We start from the raw sequence: 14,152 nt of genomic DNA on the forward strand, positions 1-14,152 counted from the left end.
GCCGTCCGCCTCACCGCGCCGCCCCGACGCCGTCGCCGCCCCGCTCCACCGCTGCCCCGACCTCGCCGCCTCGATGCCACTGCTGCCCCGCGTCGCCCTGACGCCGTCCCTGCCCCACGCGCCACCGCCTCTGCCTCAGGCCGGCCCCGACCCCTCCCCGTGCCCGTTGTCGCCGTCGCTCCGCGGAAGCACCACGCCGGCTCCCGCGACCCGTTCATCCTCGAGGCTGTTCGTCCGCCGCCACACCGATTCCGGCCGGCGACCTCGACCTCTCCCCGCGCTGTGAGCCCCTGCCTCCTCCCCTTTCCTTCTCATTGCCGTCCCCACATGCCATCCGTAAGCTCCACCGCCAACCATCATCGCCGTCGCCGACCACCGCGGCCTATTTTTCATTTTTTTTGTTAAGATGTATGTATGTATGTATGTTAACTGTATATATAATGTTCTGTATATGCTGTATAATGCTCTTTATATGTTCATATGTAACATTTAAGAAAAAAAGTGTTGTGTTGGAGAAGAAAAGAGGAAGAAGGAAGAAGAAGGAAAAGAAGGAGCGTGTATATGTCCTTTTTTAGATTTTTTGTTGTTTGCATTTTTATAAAAATGTATATATGTATGTATGTTCTTTGTGTATATGGCAAAATTTCAGAATTATTTGATTGGTTTAGAATAGGTTTTCAGCAAGGAATTTGAATCTGGTTCAAATTTCATTTGAATGAAATTTTAAAAATTTAAACTATGGATCAGAAGGTTTTTGGTGAAATGGAGTGTGGGTACTGTCATGAAGTTGGAGTAAATTTTGTGGTTGTAAAAGAGTTAGGGAAATTTAGAATGTGCTAAATATGTCAAAAATGTTTTTTTTGTTCATACAAAGTTTTTTGTTCATAGAAAGTTTTTTGTTCATAGGCAGAAAGTTTTTATATATGACTATGGATATATGAGCAATGATGATCCATGGATGTATGCATTGATATATATGTATTTTTGTTCATAGCATTTTTTCCATTTATATATGTATGTGGCTATAGATGGATATATATGAGAGGTTTCCTAGTGTCAAAGTATTGAAGAAATCCATGGCTTCATCATTAGCCGGAAGTAACCAGGGCATGACGAAGTTCTCCAAAGTTATTTTGGAATGGTGTCCCGGATAGGATAATTTGCCTTTTTGTATGAATTTCAGCAAAGGCCTTCCAAATAACGATATTTGGAAGGTTCTTGCTGAACTTTGTACCAAAAAGCGAATTATCCTATCTAGGACTCCCTTCCAAAATAACTTTGGAGAGCTTCGTACCATCATGCACCTGTTACTTTCGCCTAATGATGAAGACATGGTTTTGTTGAATCCTTTGACACTAGGCAACCTCCCGACCCCTCGGTGATCCTCTCGAACATGAGAGGAAGAAGAGGATCACCGAGGGGTCGAGGATTCCAGGGTCGTCGAGGGTTCGAGGGGTCGAGGATCGCCGAGGGGTCGAGAGAGAGGTTTCCTAGTGTAAGTATTGAAAAAATCCATGGCTTCATCATTAGCCAGAAGTAACCAGGGCATGACGAAGTCCTCCAAAGTTATTTTGGAATGGTGTCCCGGATAGGATAATTTGCCTTTTTGTATGAATTTCAGCAAAGGCCTTCCAAATAACGATATTTGGAAGGTTCTTGCTGAACTTTGTACCAAAAAGCGAATTATCTTATCTAGGACTCCGTTCCAAAATAACTTTGGAGAGCTTCGTACCATCATGCACCTATTACTTTCGCCTAATGATGAAGACATGGTTTTGTTGAATCCTTTGACACTAGGCAACCTCCCGACCCCTCGGCGATCCTCTCGAACATGAGAGGAAGAAGAGGATCACCGAGGGGTCGAGGGTTCCAGGGTCGTCGAGGGTTCGAGGGGTCGAGGATCGCCGAGGGGTCGAGAGAGAGGTTTCCTATTGTCAAAGTATTGAAGAAATCCATGGCTTCATCATTAGCCAGAAGTAACCAGGGCATGACGAAGTCCTCCAAAGTTATTTTGGAATGGTGTCCCGGATAGGATAATTTGCCTTTTTGTATGAATTTCAGCAAAGGCCTTCTAAATAACGATATTTGGAAGGTTCTTGCTGAACTTTGTACCAAAAAGCGAATTATCCTATCTAGGACTCCGTTCCAAAATAACTTTGGAGAGCTTCATACCATCATGCACCTGTTACTTTCGCCTAATGATGAAGACATGGTTTTGTTGAATCCTTTGACACTAGGCAACCTCCCGACCCCTCGGCGATCCTCTCGAACATGAGAGGAAGAAGAGGATAAAAAAAGAAGAGGAAGAAGAAAAAAAGAGGATAAGAAAGAATAGAGGAGTTCTCTTCTTTTTTTCCTTCTTCTTCCTCTTTTTTTTATCGGGAACGAGGGTCGTCGAGGGACATAGATGTAGTGTCGTCATTGTCGAAATATACCCCCTCCCGATAGCTTCAACACGTGGGGGGGGGGTCGATATTACCCCCTCCTTGAAGCATTCTCGAGGCCACCCCAAACCCTTGAAGCGTTGTCGAGGCCACCCCAAACCCTAGAGAAGCAGCATCGAGGCCACTAATTAATATATATGATTCCTTACTATGATTAGGTAGCTAGTTCTACGTTTGCCACTAATATATCCATCTGTCATGTTTGAATAATAATTGCCATGTTGTAAATATTTGTAGAAACTATGGACACCGCCCGAGACGAAGCAAAAGAAGCGTTGTTGAGGGACATAATCGTAGAAGGAAGTGATGCCGTCTCGTTGTTTCTCAATGACACCGATGGTCTGGAAGGAGAGGGTGAAGAAGCTGGCTACGGTGACCTAATGCCGGTGCAATAAGAAGTACATGAGGACGGCTCCGGTGACCCAATGTCGGTGCAAGAAGGAGACTGTGATGACGGCTCCGATGACCGAACCGAGTCCGGCCAGGTATATATATTAGTTAAGCCTGTGCTGACTAGCTAATTGATGCATTCATTGTTTTGGTATGTACACATATTAATTAAGTCTTTGTTCTTTTTTCTAGCCCTCCGGATCGAGCACAACTTCGGTAAAGAGACGAGGTCCGAAGAAAAAGTTAAGCTCGGATGAAAGGTTTGAGATCATAGCAATCGCGCCCGACGGCCAACCGATTGAACCCATCCGAACAAAGAACGCATTTGTTGCTCAGTGCGGGGTTCTGGTTAGGGACAAGATCCCGATCAGCATCCAGCAATGGTTTAAGCCGGCTACAGAAGACCCTAAGGTGTCTTATGTCAATGATATGCAGAAAAATGATCTTTGGACTGAGCTGAAGTCAAATTTCACCCTACCGCCAGAGGATAATCCAGAAAACCCAGTTAAAGAGCAATTAATCAAGTCTTTTGCTCTTAAGAGGATGGCAGAACTATTCAGGAGGTGGAAGAAAGAGATGAATAAGTTTGTCGAAAATGATGAGACACAAGAATTCAAGGGCAGATATGAGAAGATCAGAGATCACTGGCCCGCATTTGTGGCCCACAAGACATTGGAAAAGAGTAAGAAGATGTCGGCGACAAACAAGCAAAATGCTGCGAAGCAGAAGCATCACCATCGCACGGGGTCAGGTGGCTACCTCGTAGCCCGGCCTAAGTGGGCCAAGACTGAGAATGATCTAGTTGATAAAGGGATCGAGCCAGAGACAATTAACTGGCCAGACCGTTGCCGGACTTGGTTCTTCGGGGCTGGCGGAACCTTGGACCCTGTAACAGGGAAGTGCATTTGGACAAACGATCAAATGGACATACCAGTTAGGAAGCTTAAATAGTATACCGAAGCAGCGCAGCAAGGGATGTTCTTTCCAGACAGAGAGAACGACGAGCTCACAATGGCCCTCGGGAATCCTGAGCACCCTGGACGGACATGAGGCATGCCAGGCTACATTTCGTGGAAGGTTGGGTTTCCGGACGCAGGCGGTTACAAATCCCATGAGAGGAGGAAAAAAGTGCAGCAGACCCAAATGCAGGCGCTGCAAGCAAGGGTAGACGCGATAGAGGAACGAGAAGCAAATCGCAGCAAACGTACTGCCGAAGCTTCCCCCGAAGCTACCCCGCCATCTCAGCGCAGAAGCAGCGTGGCTTCCACCGAGCTGCTTCAGCCGGAGCATGCCTTGACGGCTCCTGCCAGCTATCCCGTGGATGCTATCACGGAGTCTCAAAATTGCCACCTTATAACGCAATGGATGAATTTGAAGGTCAAGGCGGCTTTTGGCTTTGTTTATCCTACTGAACCCGGCGCAACTTTTCACTGTCGGCCGATTCCAGAAGGATATGCTAGGGTGATGGTGGATGAAATAACGGTGGGATTTGAGGACCTCCAGCTTGACCACCCTACCGGTGAAGGGGAGACTAGGCTGGGGTCTGCTCTGAAGACTCCATGCCTATGGCGGAAGGAGCTCATCAACCTTCCGAACTGGACGCCTCCGCCTCCTCCTCCTCCTTCGGCAAGTCAGGGCATTCCGCCTCCTCCACCGCCTCCTCCTCCGGCGAGTCAGGGCACTCCGCCTCCACCGCCTCCTCCTCCGGCGAGTGATGATCAGGGCACTCGACCGGCTCCTTCTCCAGCGCGTGGCGGCACTCCGCCTCCTTCTCCGCCTGCGCCGACGCGCCCGAGCAGCCAGCCTCCTCCTTCTCCGCCTCGTCAGCAAGGGCGGAAGAGACCTGCCACTGCTCCGGCTGCTCCGGCACGTTGTAGTCCTTCTCCTCCGCCTCGTAAGCAAGTAAAGAAGACAACCGCTCCGTATGCTCGGTCGGCGTCTAGCAGTACAACCAGAGGCGGGAGGACATACAGATTCGGTCCTTCTCTAAAGACTCCAGAGAAGTTACCATACGAGAGGGCCCCGGAGGAGAACGCCGAGATCGCACGAACCGAAGTGGATGACTGGTTTCAAGGGTAGAAAGCAAAGAGACATCCACTTCCGGAGGAGAAGGTAGATCTGGTGAAAGCGAAGCGCATTCTGGCTGCCCTGACAAAACCACCGAAGTCTCCGCCGAAAGGAAACTATGAGCGCATTATTGGAAAGGAATTTGCCGAAGCGGAGCGGTCGGGAAGTACTGTCAGTGATCAAAGGCTGAAAGAACGACGAGCTGGGAAACAAATTGCCCAGCTCGGCGAACAAGCGAAGCAATCATGCCCCCCGCTCAAGGTGCCTAGCCACAACTTCGCTAATGATCCGAGGATGGTGCCCGGTTATAGCAATCTTGCAGATTATCTGCCCGACGATGTACATTATGAACCCATGGACGTGCAGATACAAAGATACGAGTACGAGAAGCCTCTCGTCAAAGATGAAAGATCTCTATCAACGATGATGCGAAGATTGCATGATTGGTACTTGAAAATCTGCAGAGACTCTGGGGGGAGTACTTTGTATGTGAAAGTTAAAAAGGAGCATGACCTCGTTGGAATTGAACTGTTGCATGTTCCATTTGAGGAGTTCTATCAGTTTTTCAATTGATTGGCCCTCGATAAAACAACGGTCGCCTGCTATTGTCTGTAAGTAGTACTACTTCTATCATTAAGTCTCTCTATATAGCTCAGCTCTTTCATTGCATGTATTTATAATCATCCTCACTATATTATGCAGATTGAAGATCGCCGAATTGAAGAAAAGACAAGTCGGTGATATTGGGTTCATTAACACATATCTCATAGATGCAACTCAGGTTAAATTTCATGCCGCAGCTACCGAGGCCAACTTTCTACGATCGTTCGTAATAAATGAAAACAAAGATATAATACTCTTTCCTTACAACTTCAAGTGAGTGTTACTGTCTTGTGCGTATTCGGTTTCCCTTATATATTAGTCAAGGTTATAGTAATGTAATTGATGAGTTATGCATGCGTGTGCAGTTTCCACTATATTCTCCTAGAGATTAAGCTTGAGCAGGGGCTAGTAACCGTCTTAGACTCAAGACGAAAAGATCCCCAGGACTATGCAGACATGACTCAAATACTCGAGAAGTAAGTTAAATCGATCATTATCCACCATATCAGCAACTTTGTTCATTTCCTGATATATCAAGTAATTGTTTTCTTTGTCCGGCAGGGTTTGGAGAAAATTCACCAGAAAAGCTTCAGGACTGCCGAAGGAGCTGCAATTTAGACACCCGAAAGTAAGTACTATAGTAGCATGTTCCGCGCATCTACTAGTCATTCAAGCGCTAGTTTCATCAATACCATTTGGCATTCTTGCTTATCAGTTTGATTGACCTCTATTTCTTGTAAAGTGATTGTGGCAGGAACAAGGGAATGATTTCTGTGGATACTACGTTTGCGAGTCCATCCGCCACACGACCTGTGAGCGGGACTACACTGACGAACAATATGAAGTACGTAAATAACAACATTCACAATTTTATTTTATTACCATCATTTGTGTTGAGTTTCATTCATTCATATATATATATATATGTATTGACCCCCTTCTTTAAATTAGATGTTTCGGAAGCGGGATGAACTCCTAGCACCAGTTCGCATGCGAGCAATTCAAGAGGAATTGGCGGCATTCTTTCTTGACCACGTGATCCCTGAAGACGGAGAATTCTATGTGGATCCTGAGTCCGTATGATTATATTTGTAAGAGATAATTATTGTATATATGTAGCCGGTAGTGTCGGATAGATATACGAGAACTTGTTGTTCGACCAATCTCTCGGAGAAGGAGAGGTGGTCGATATCACTTCTCTCTGTATGCATATATGTTCATGACGATCTTCTGTTTCCTTCGTTTGCTTACTAGCTAGCTAGCGTGTCTAGTCCTCTCTATACGTATGTATAGTACGTAGCGTCGACCAAGCACGGACATAAGAGAGGACACTTCTCTCTATTAATTATAGCTAGCTAACACAATATATGAAACACCTAAATTAACCCCCCAAAACCCCCACCCCCCTCCTTTCAAAAAAAATAACAAAAACCCAGCCACAGAAATGCTGACGCGTGGATGCCTACTGCCTGGGCTCCACGCACAGGCCACGTGCAGGCCCGTCTGTCCCGGTTCTGAATTGAACCGGGATTAAAGGGACAGGGCATTAGTACCGACCCTTTAGTCCCGGTTCCAGAACCGGGACAACAGGCCCTTTTTCTACCGGTGGTTTGAGTCCTAGACCATTGATGTTTGGATTTTTCTAAATTTATTTTAGGCTTTTCGGCAATATCCTTTAGTGGGAGGTGACATTCTTATCGATACGAGACGTCGGTGGTTATTTCATCAATCTTGTGCCGGCCCGGATATGCTCATAGGAATATGGTGTATGTGTGCGTGTTTATAAAGGTGACTATACATGAGCATCAGCAATTAATTATACTGTATTAAAAAACAATCTTCCACGTGTGATGGTCTCGGAATCGTAGCATGAAACGTACGAAAGGGAGGAACCTTTTCGCCCTGTTCACATCACGCACTGAGGTACTGGAAATCAAAGACAAGATCAAAGATCAAGACAGACAGACTGTCAAACTTGCGGCGTTGTCGGCCGTTTGTTCTTTCGGAGTTGCTCCGCACGTAGGTTTGGACTTTGCCTGGCATCATGTCCGCCTTCACCTATCCTACCCACACACGTACGTGCGCGCATTCGGGCAACTGGACGTGCACTCAGCTGGAGTGGAATTGAAGGTGTGCTGAGATCGCATCACGCCCGCACTCTGACTCTCTCTTCGCACGCAATCATGGAAAGTGACGGCTTCTAAAGACAACAATATACAGTACGTTCTCCATGCATCTGCATGAGGGTCGACCACCTTTGCAGGTTATAAATACTTCAGGCTCAAATGGGATCAAGTCTTGACCGGCGCCTTACGAATGAAGCACGCACTAGTATCATATATCATCAATAACGAAAGGTTCACATTTTTGGAAGAACAAGTTCGAAAGAGCTACTGTTAATTTACAGGGAAGCATCAAGGGACGAAGGAATCAGCTGGGACTAGCTAGCTCCTGCTGCCAAACTACTGCAAGAAGCACCCGGCCCGGTCACTGTCAGTGCTGCGCCGGCGGGGCACAAGTGATGTGCGCGTTGTTGGAGTGGCACGACGGCCCGGCCGCTGAGTCCTCCGCCTCCCCTCCCAGGACCCGCCGCACCAGCTTCGAGCCCAGCGCCCGCGGCAACACCGTCGCCCTTGTACCCTTCCTCTGCTCCGACGACACAACACCAGCCCCTCCCATCGCCGAAGTTGCAAAGGAACCGCCATCATCAGCGTTTGCTCCATGGTGACCGGTCCGGCCCTCCTCCGTCGAGGGTCGGACTTCGGTCGCTCCGTCGTCGTGGCGGAGTGGTTCCACCTCGACGGCGCGGTGAACCATCGTCGGAGACAGGACCCCGGGCTTCTGCGACCCCAATGGAGATGGTCTCGAGCCGTAAGAGCTATGCACAAGGGCACAACACGCGAGAAGAATCACCGGGAGCCAAACGGGAGCCATTGGGTGGGTCAGGGCGTTTCGGCGAAGGCACGACGTACGTAGCTAGGTGTGAGCTTTGTTTCGAAGATACTGGCTCTTTTACCACAGTGACAAGACTAGGAATAGAACTGTTACTGCGATGCTTGCGATGCTGAGATGCACAGGCAAACAGGGCGTACTTATAGGGGTCTTCGGACATACGTGGAGAAGGTAGACCGAAATGACTAGGCAATGTCGAGGAAGGCGCCCCACGTACGCAGTTTTCACAGAGCATGTGATGTGATGAGGTTGCTAATTTGCGTGGTGCGGGTGAAGAACACATGAGCATAGTATCATCGCCTTGAGCACAGAGCAGCAAAGTCTGCCTGGAAACTACGCGTGTCTCCTCCGGCTGGCCGTGTCCGCCATGACAAACATGCATGCACCACCTGTCGGTGGTTTTTTACTCCATGCGCGTAGCACTTGGACCTTTTTGGCGAGGAGTATACAACTAGTACACTCTACAGTAGAACAGGTGTATCAAGGATTCGCTGAGCTGTAAAAGTGCTGCATCGATCTCCTAGAGTATATACAATGGTCGGGGGCAATTGCATGGGAGCACCGGAGCACACAAGTTTCTCCAGGTTCACACTGCATGCATGCATGCATGCATGCAGAGTTTGTGCGTCACCCCTTCCATACATAGTTAAGGTAAACTATGCCCTGCCTTGCCGAGAGTGGCGATGGCGTGGACGGGCTCGCGCGCTAGCTGGACGAACGAAGCGATGACGCGTCGCGTACTATATTCAATGCGAACGTATGGAGACAGGCCGACTGCATACGTCCAGTAGTAACGTGCGAAGACGAAACTGTGTAAAATAACGGGTAAATGCCGGACTAGGATTATGATGTTCCATTGGTACGGGTATATGTTGGCACTGTAACAACGTCCGCCTTGTGCATCTGTCAGGCAGACGCCGTGTGCGAAATGGATAAGTGTATACCAGATTATGGGACCATGGTCACCCGACCGACGCTGAAAAGTAAAAGCAAATCTATCGTCTTCCTTGGGGCGCCGTCTAAGGCGAGAAGCTCATGGCTATGGAGATCGCGACCACAGGACACGATGAAAGGAGAGAGCAGAGGTGTGTGTGCGTACGAGTTCAGAGATGTCTGCACCTCCTTCGACCGGTCTACCAGGCATGTCTCTTCCAGCTCTGCTACGGATGCCCTTGGAGGCGCCAATCAGCAGGAGCACCACACGAGCAGTAATCCAGAGCATGAAAGTTTCTCCCATAGAGGTTATTTGATCGCGGTATGTACATATCATCTTTGGACTGGTGTTCTCCCCCCTTGTCATCTTCTAGTAGTGAAAATGCAGATCTAAAAATGCTGACTCCGCATGCAAGCTTCAGTTCACGCTAGGGCTGATGGCGTGTCAATGGCGGATGGAAATCTCGAAGAAGAACTTGAAGTTCAATCCCGTCTCTCAGCTGTGGAAGAGGGAACTACATATGATCCCGAATATCATAGGTTTGCCGACGATGATGACTGCACTCGGACGGGCAGCTGCTGCACCCATGGATCCACACCAACCCAGCTAAGCAGGCAAGGCTTCATGCATAAAAAATCTGTTGTCGGTGATTAGAGTTGATAAGGGCATCTCCAACAGTCTGTATGTTAGCTTGTTGGTAAAATATGCCATGTCATCAACCAACACATTAACATACAACAACTCCAATCGGTTGTATCTAGTTTGCCCAATAGGATGTGAGATAATAAATAAGGTGCTCTCTCATTCTACATTGGAGCTTGTGCAAGGGGTGTTGGTTCATGTACATACAACCTTCCTCTCTTCCTTCATTTATTGTATGACACATCATTGAAAATCCTATGTGGCAAAGTCTACCAACAACTATCTTACAACCATTGGAATGTTAGCTTGTTGGTAAATTATGCCATGTCATCAACCAACACCTTAACATACAACAACTCTAATGGGTTGTATCTAGTTTGCCCAATAGGGTGTGAGATAATAAATGGGGTGCTCTCTCATTCTACATTGGAGCTTGTGCAATGGGTGTTGGTTCATGTACATACAACATTCCTCTCTTTCTTCATTTATTGTATGACACGTCATCAAAAATTCTATGTGGCAAAGTCTACCAACAACTATATTACAACCATTGAAGATGCCCTAAGATGAAGATAATGCCGTCTCAAGGAGAAAAAACCATTAGTGTGCTAGTAGGTTTGTTTGAAATAATATAAATAGGCTCTGTTTTGCGCGCATTATGATAGAAATGCTTGTGCTAAGAGTGGTATGCTAGTAGGTTTGTATGGGAAAATAAATTTAGGTTCCGCCTTACTCGGATTTTAAGTTGAATTGTTCATGATAAAAGCATATGGCTGTTCATTAAATTATGGACCTTGTTTGCCTGGACAACCTTGTATTTTTGGTCATAACAACGCTAACAAGTCCCATAAACACATCAAACACGCACATAATAACCATCCCTGTATGTACATTTGCTGATTTTTCCTTGGTGTTTCTTTCCAATGTTGAAATAATGGCAAAAAAAAAGCTTTGCGTTGTTTGGCACATCCAACTGCTACATACAAACATTCAGGATGAAAAAATACGTGACATTTCCACATGCGAAAAATAAAATGAATTCAAACACCAACTGTTACCAGGAAAAAATATCTCCTAATTTGTTTTTTCACCAGCAATATACGCCTGCTCCATTTCTCTTTAAAAATTTCATGTACGCTCTTTCCACTAACACTAGCATTTACATCAAGTGACGTGTTTTTTAGTATATGCTACATTGTTTCCACTATTTACACTTGCCTTTCCGCTCTCGGTGCCAAAAAGACCGTAATTAAAATGTTCGCACGGTGCATAATACCGTGAATTTTTCACTACTACAAAAACAATTGCAAGCCTAGGCGTGAATGCATACTGAAGTTGCTAAAAACAATTTTGCTGGGGTAAATGATAAAACATGGCAGCTAAATCACCAGCAGTAGTTCAGCCCAGTATTTGCACTTCACCCAAAACAAATTAAGGAAAGATGTTGTCGAAGCACATTAAGCACAACATTAGCCGTTCAAGTGGTGGCCCTGAGCATAGGAATAGTCAATGCATGCCTCCGTGCTGCATGCGAGGGATGCAGTGGGGCGAAACCAGGGAACTAAGACTAGTCATAGTGGGAGTAACTTAGTAACATAGCGCACTTCAAGAAATTATTGCTTATGTGGCAAGTAATTAATGAGAGGTGGTAACATAATATGTTACTGTAACATAGCGCTTTACAAGACAAGATGAGTCTACAAGCTAAGGGGGTGTTTGGTTCGGGGACTTTTTAGTCCCAGAGACTAGAAAAAGTCCTTAAAAAGTCCCTAGGAACCAAACGTGAGGGACTTTTTCTACAGGGACTAAAAAAAGACTCTATTCGAGAGTCTTTTTTGACTAGTCCTTGGGACTAGAAAAAGTCCTAGGACTTTTGAAACAAACACCCCCTAATAAATGAAGCTATCTAAGATACTACTATTATGTTACTTTGCATTATGAAGGTAGTAACTTAGGCTAGTGTCATATACATGACACTAGTCTAGGTTACTCTCCACTATGACCAACCTAACGAGACGGCAAAAAACACCGTCACCGCCCTTTGACGTCTGTCGCCAACATTGCGTAAACGCATTAATTGACACCTCGCCTACCACCTGAAATACCACGTCAGTTCCGCATCTCTAGGAGAACAAACGCGTGACGATACCGGGATCGCGCGAGCTCGTCAACGCCTAGCAATTTTCGCTGCCTTCCCGGGAAAATACTGTCTCCTCTGTCCTTCATTGCTCCCTAGCTGATCCACTCCCTCCCTGCTCCCCCCCCCTCTTTTTTAACACAGTACAGAAGCAAGCGAGACTGGGTCGGCATATCATCTTAGATTTACAAAGTTACCGTAGGCGCCTCGCCGTTAAAGGAAACGTCTCCTCCCACTGAAAGCGCATCACTGAAAATCCTAAAATAAATTCAGGAAATAATGCGAGCACCAGGACTTGAACCCTGGTATACAACTAGTACACCCTACAGTAGTATAGGAGTATCAAGATTCGCTGAGCTGTAAAAGTGTTGCATGTCTCAGTAGTTTGCAAAGTTGGGTACTTCCTTCGTTCCCAAATATTTATCTTTTTAAATATTTTAAATGGATTATCACATATAGATGTATATAGACATATTTTAAAATATAGATTCATTCATTTACTCTGTATGTAGTTACTTGTTAAAATCTTCAGAAAGACAAATATTTAAAAACGGAGGAATAGTATATACAATGGGCTGGTGGTCGGGAGCAATTGCATGGGAGCACACAAGTTTCTCATGCATGCATGCAGTTGGTTCGCCACCCCTTCCATGCATAGTGCCATAGTTAAGGTAAACTATGCCCTGCCTTGCCGGAAACCGCCACACCATCTCCAAATTAATACTGGCAATGTGTGGATGTTCAATACAGTCGGTTTCCTACACATGACTTTGGCAAAACCAGTAGAAATCGCCTAAAAATGTATTGCAAAATTCATCTAAACACATGTATTTGACATTTTGACGTCACGATTTCGAACTCTTGGCTTTGCCACACTGTCATGTATGGAACCGTCATATCGAGGGATTTGCATAGTGAAACCAAAATGTAACAACGAGGAGAAAAAGGACGCCCATTTTCCCCAAAGATACCACCATTGTGAAAATTAAAGGACCTAAAAGTGATGCGGATATATGATATATATCTAGAATTCCAGATACATATCCCCACCCCGGCTGGCTGGCCATGCATGCACTTTCAGGTCTGAGCATAGTTCAGAGGGTTAGGTTTTCTTGTGGTGAAACCAGTCCGTAAAACTCCATCGAACTTGCGGCTTTGTCGGTTGTTTGTTCTTTCGGAATTGCTCTGTGTGTAGGTTTGGACTTTGGAACTTTGCCTGTCATCATGTCCGCCTTCACCGACCCTACCCACACGTACGTGTGCGCGCATTCGTGCAACTGGACTTTGGACTCGAGTGGAAGATGTGCTGAAACTGCATAATGCCCGCATTCTGAGTCTCTCGTCACACGCAATCATGGAAAGTGACGGCTTCAAAAAAGACAACAATATACGTGCTCCATGCATCTACATCTAGATCAGGAGCTAGTTATTAATACTTCAGGCTCAAACGGTATCAATTCTTGACCGGCGGTTTACGAATGAAGTAGGTGTACGTATTAGTATCATATGTCATCAATAAGGAAGGGTTCACATTTTTGGAAGAACAAGATGGAAAGAGCTACTGTTAATTTACAGGGAAGCATCAAGGGACGAAGGAATCAGCCGGGACTAGCTAGCTCCCGGGTCAGTGCTGCGCTGGCGGGGCACAGGTGACGTGCGCGTTGTTGGAGTGGCACGACGGCCCGGCCGCAGAGTCCTCCACCTCCCCTCCCAGCACCCGCCGCGCCAGCTTCGAACCCAGCATCCTTCCAAGTGCCGTCTACAGCACCGGCGGCCCTGAACCCTTCCTCTGCTCCGACGACACAACGCCACCCTCGCCCATTGCTGAAGTTGCAAAGGCACCGCCATCATCAGCGTTTGCTCCACGGTGACCGGTCGGGCCCTCCTCCGTCGAGGGTCGGACTTCGGTCCCTCCGTCATCACGGCGGAGTGGTTCCACCTCGATGGCGCCGTGAACCATCGTCGGAGACAGGAGCCAGGGGT

At 46.7% G+C, this 14,152-nt stretch overlaps 1 pseudogene; it reads right to left on the reverse strand.

Annotated features, from left to right (window-relative positions):
- Nucleotides 1–13,793: 13,793 nt before the first annotated feature.
- The window catches only part of LOC119290082, a 718-nt pseudogene continuing 359 nt past the window's right edge, over nucleotides 13,794–14,152 (reverse strand).

The sequence above is a fragment of the Triticum dicoccoides genome, chromosome 4A, assembly GCF_002162155.2.
Source record: "Triticum dicoccoides isolate Atlit2015 ecotype Zavitan chromosome 4A, WEW_v2.0, whole genome shotgun sequence".
In the NCBI taxonomy this organism is placed as follows: Eukaryota; Viridiplantae; Streptophyta; class Magnoliopsida; order Poales; family Poaceae; genus Triticum; species Triticum dicoccoides.